General features: G+C 55.1%; 1 long non-coding RNA gene across 1 annotated transcript; it reads left to right on the forward strand.

Moving 5' to 3' along the window:
* The first annotated feature begins 3,116 nt into the window (after positions 1-3,116).
* Positions 3,117-4,132, forward strand: LOC133272062 (uncharacterized). The gene is made up of 3 exons (XR_009744334.1): positions 3,117-3,159; positions 3,310-3,472; positions 3,909-4,132. It is a non-coding gene; the product is annotated as an uncharacterized LOC133272062 (long non-coding RNA).
* Positions 4,133-5,322: the final 1,190 nt, after the last annotated feature.

Here is a 5,322-nt window from a genome sequence, read left to right on the forward strand (position 1 = left end):
TGCCCACCTCTCACTCCTGTGTCACAAGAGGAGGAGGCAGGACTGGCACCAGCGTCTCCTGTCTGTGGCGAGCAGGAGGCAGCACCACAGGCTCAGAGGCAGGTACCTGCCTTGCTCAGTCCAGATGCCTGTGAGATGTCTGCATTAGAAATGGCCATGAACATCACTGGACTGTTCCAGGAAGCCAGCCAGCAGCTGGTGGAACCTCGGGACATGACCCAAATCCTGGATGTGGCAGTGGCCAAAGAGGAGAAAGAGAGGGAAGAGAGCACTGAAAAAGTGCTGTCCCACGTGGAAGAGGTCACCGTACACAACCTCTGGGTCAACCCCTCTCTCCCAGAGCTGTTCCAGGACCCCCAGGTCTATATCGAGGAGGGGTCTGAGTTCCCCAGGAGCATGGGCATGGATGCAACAGGGGAGGCGGGTGGAGACCCGCAAAGCGGGTCTCCTATCACAGCCAGTCTCTTGGAGCAGGAGGAAGCACCACAGGCACAGAGCCACGCACCTGCCTTGCTCAACCCTGATGCCTGTGAGATAGTTCTAGAGGAAACAGCCAGGCATATCACAAGGGAGGTCCTGCTGAAGGCTGCTTCTGAGGTCCACGGAGCCGAGCAGCAGCCTTTGGAACAGCAGGTGCCAGGGACCTCGGATGAGGAAGCTGATGATGAGGAGTGTGACAGGAAGGAAGAGGACACAGACGAAGGGCTGTGCGAAGGGGAAGAGATCACCTCCTCCAGGTTCTGGGTCGACCCTTTGGTCGCAGAGCCCTTCCAGGACCTCCAGGAGGATATCGAGGAGGGGCCTGGCTGCTCCAGCAGCGTGGGCATGGATGTGGCAGAAGAGGCTACTGCAGGCCTGCAGACCATGTCTCCTACTCCAGCCGGACCCACAGACACTGAGTCGACAGCTTCTACATTAGCTGTAGCTGCAGAGGAAGAGGAGCACCATGCACTTCTCACTCCAGTGGCACAGGAGGAGGTGGCACCGGCACCAGTGTCTCCTGCCTGTGGTGAGCAGGAGGCAGCACCCCAGGCACAGAGCCAGGCACTTGCTCTGCTCAGCCCACACGCCTCTGAGATGATTCTAGAAGAAATGGCCAGGAGCATCACCAAACAGGTCCTGATCATGAATCTGGCTGTGGTCCAGGGAACCAGCCAGCAGCTGGCAGAACATCAGGACATGACCCAAAACTTAGATGAAGCAACAGCAGTAATGGAATCTGCGGGGACTGGGGGCACTGAGTCTCCTGTGTGTGGAGACCATCAAGGAGAGGCTGAAACAGGCATTATCTTACCAGAAACACAGCAAGAGGAAGTGGCAGCTTCATGGACTGAGATGCCTGTGGCAGAGGCTGGAGCATGCCACTGTGCCCCTGAAGTAGCCAACGAAGGAAATGCAGGAGCTACTGCCTCTGCTCGTGAATCTGAGCACCTGGTGAGCGAGGAACCTATGGCTGGCACCGGAGATACTGACGAGATTCAAGCAGGAGTCTTGCATGAGCTATCTGTGGCAGGGAGGTTCCCGCTGCTCCCTCTGCCAGAGCCTCTGGAGGAGCCGCAGAGGAGCAGCATGGCCCACACCAGGCACAGGCTCCACATGCAAAGGACAGCCAGCCTGCCTTGGCTGCTGGGCAGCTCTGTGGAAAGGCAGCTCCAGCAGCAGGAGGGCCGGAGGCCTCGTGCGGCCTTGCGGTGCAGACGGATGCCCAGTCGCAGGCAGGTGAGTGCCAAGGACAGGAAGGGAAAGGACAGGGGGATGAACCTCTGCCTCTGGCCAGCCACTGCTCCACCCAAGTGAAGCCTACTCACCTCCTGCATCCCTCTTGTGTGATTACAGGTGGCGCCAGGGACCTTGGATGTGGAAGCTGATGATGAGGAGTTGGAGAGAAAGGAAGAGGAGTGGGAAGAGGCCATAGACAAAGAGCTGTCCGAAGTGGAAGAGCTCACCGTACACAACCTCTGGGTCAACCCTTATGTCCCAGAGCTCTTCCAGGACCCCCAGGCAGATATCCAGGAGTGGTCTGGCTTCCCCAGCAGCATGGGCATGGATGTGACAGGAGAGGCAGCTGGGGGCTTGCAGAGAACATCTCCTGTGCCAGCCGTTCCCATGGACACCAAACTGGCAGCTTCTACACTGGGTGTAGCTGCAGAGGAAGAGGAGCACTGCCCACCTCTCACTCCTGTGTCACAAGAGGAGGAGGCAGCACCGGCACCAGCGTCTCCTGTCTGTGGCGAGGAGGAGGCAGCACCACAGGCACAGAGGCAGGTACCTGCCCTGCTCAGTCCAGATGCCCGTGAGATGGTTGCAGAAGAACTGGCCACGAACATCACTGGACTGTTCCAGGAAGCCAGCCAGCAGTTGGTGGAACCTCGGGACATGACCCAAATCCTGGATGTGGCAGTGGCCAAGGAGGAGAAAGAGAGGGGAGAGGGCACTGATAAAGTGCTGTCCCAAGTGGAAGAGATCACCATACACAACCTCTGGGTCAACCCTTACGTCCCGGAGCTCTTCCAGGACCCCCAGGCCGATACCCAGGAGGGGACTGGCTTCCCCAGCAGCAAGGGCAAGGATGTGACAGGAGAGGCAGCTGGGGACTTGCAGCGAGCGTCACCTGTCCCAGCCGTTCCCACGGACACCAAACTGGCAGCTTCTACACTGGGTGAAGCTGCAGAGGAAGAGGAGCACTGCCCACCTCTCACTCCTGTGTCACAAGAGGAGGAGGCGGCACTGACACCAGCTTCCCTTGGTGCTGATGAGCAGGAGGCAGCACCACAGGCACAGAGCCAGGCACTTGGCCTGCTCAGTCCAAATGCACAGGAGGGGGTTCCACAGGAAGCAGCCGTGCTCATCACAAGGGAGCCTCCGGTCCAGGGTGTGGATCAGGAAACCAGCCAACAGCTGGTGGAATATCAGGACATGACCCAAATCCTCAGTGTGTCAGTGGCAGCATTGACGCCTGCACCACTTGAGGACATTGAGTCTGCTGTGTCTTCAGAGCCTCAGGGAGAAGCCAGCGCAGCCGTTGCCTCCCCAACAGCGCCTGAGGATGAAGTGGCCCCTCCCTTGACTGAGATTCCTGCAGCAGAGGCTGGAACATCCCACGTTCCTCCAGGAGCAGATGCAGCAGCTTCTCCCTTGTCTCGGGACTCTCGGCGCCAGGTGAGTGAGGCGTGTGTGGTTGGCACCGGGGATCCCAAGGCCTTGGACGGCAGCTCCCAGGGGGTTTGTGACAAGGCTGTTTCCGGTGCTCCCTGTGTCATCCCACTGACATTGCCCCCATCCCCTGCCTGTGCTTTTGCTACCCTGCAGGGTAGGATCAGACGCTTTCTGAGGAAACACCTGGGCAAGGCTGTGGCTGTCATCCAGGAAACAAGGCAGCAGCAGGTGGAAGAGCCAGACGTGGCACAAAGCTTGCATGTGGAATTACCATCAATGTCGCCTGCTGTAGTTCAGGACAGCGAGAACCAGCCAGGTACTTCCTCGAGTTGGGTGGCACCCAGGCCAGGCCGGCAGCAGTGTGTGCATGGGTTCGGGTGTGTCCCAGCCTCCCCTCCACGGGCTGAGGGCTGCAAGCCTTTGGTGGAAAGCGCCACGAGGATGATCAGGGGGTTGGGGCACCTCCTGTATGAAGGCAGGTTGAGAAGGCTGGGGCTGTTCAGCCTGGAGAAGAGAAGGCTGCGTGGAGACCTCATAGCAGCCTTCCAGTATCTGAAGGGGGCCTATAGGGATGTTGGGGAGGGACTCTTCGTTAGGGACTGTAGTGATAGGAGAAGGGGTAACGGGTTAAAACTTAAACAGGGGAAGTTTAGATTGGATTTAAGGAGGATGTTCTTTACTGTAAGGGTGGTGAGGCACTGGAATGCGTTGCCAAAGGAAGTCCCTCACCTACAGCTCTTCTTCCCCCACAGGCATTGCCACTCTTCCAGACCCAGGAGCGGCCCCACGGCGACGACTGAACCGCTTCAGGAGAGTGCTGAGGTCTCTGCGCAAGGCTTTCCGTTTCTCCTGCCTCACCCCACGTGTGGAGGAGTAGCGCTCTGCTGCCAGCGCCAGGCCCAAGGGAGCTGCGCTGAGGATGTCATGCTGCAGCCTACACTTGTTGTGGGTGCTTTCTTGGGCCAATAAATAATAACTCTTTCTCCCTACCACCCCAGTGCTCGTCTCTGCCTGTATGTTGGTTGGAACATATTTGTGTAATTCATGGACCTCTCTATTTAATTAGCGTAAAACTACTGACTTCAATCTAAGCGGCTACCTATCTGTTGCAATTAGTTCTTGTTTGATAATTAATTGCCAACTGATGATTAAGGACTCGTTTACTGAGGTTCAGCAGCAATCAAGACATGTATGTAGTTCTTGGGGGATTTACTACGCAGTAACTGGTTTGTTGAATTAAATTCTTATTGGAGACCTTTAAACTGCGACCTGAGAAAACTTCTCTGCAGCCAGTGGGTCCTCTAAGTGCTTGCCCGTGTATCTGCTGCCATGGGCAGTGTTGCTCCTAAGAGGAGGAGACAGAGTGGATCCTCCTGGCTCACTGTGGGGAGTAACTTGCTTCCATCTGCAAGCTGAAGGTGAGGAAAAGCAGAATCTCAGGTCTTGGCAGAGTTGGTGGAGCAGCTCTGCCGACATAGGCTCCCAAATACCGTCTGTCTGGTCTGACAGTTGTGCTTCATCTTTGTCTCTCCGCTGATGCTCATCACATGTCTCACTGCTGAGACGCTGACACGAACGGAGCCTTTTTCTACTGAGACTTGTTTGCCAAGTGGCTTTGGCTTCTGCATGCAGGGTTTTGGGTTTGCCTTTTTTGACAATGTACTGGATGGTTTTGTTGAATTAAGTCTCTGTGGGTTTGTTTGCACATTTAGCCCTTGTGTTACGGTCTCTCTGGTCACCAAACCCCAACTTTCTCGATAGGCAGTATGAGCTATGCAAAATAGTTCAGGCACGCTACTACTATGCAAGCATAGAAATTCTCTCTTTTGCATTAGTCCACAATTAAAAGTAGGTTTTAGTCAGAGTTTCGATTCTGTTGTCTTTGGCCTGAGGCATAACTGAGATTTTACAGGGAGCCTGATTTAAATTTTGGCTTTATAAAATGTCTTAGTTTTGAAGCAAGTAACTAAAATATTTATGATGTGAGATACTCAGTAGTGGCTTTGCAATTCATTTTAAATTATTGATAGCACAGTTATCTAGAAAGGTCTAAATACCAGTGTCACAATGCTCTCCAGTGTTCACTAGCTGTAGAGCTGCATGACAAAAGTCCAGTTATGTTCCTCAGTATTTTGCTATACCGGGAATGTGGCCTGTAACTCCTCT

The sequence above is a fragment of the Pezoporus flaviventris genome, unplaced genomic scaffold (genome assembly GCF_033815535.1).
Source record: "Pezoporus flaviventris isolate CSIRO_AGI_PZ_B2104156 unplaced genomic scaffold, CSIRO_AGI_Pfla_v1 ptg000029l, whole genome shotgun sequence".
Lineage (NCBI taxonomy): Eukaryota > Metazoa > Chordata > Aves > Psittaciformes > Psittacidae > Pezoporus > Pezoporus flaviventris.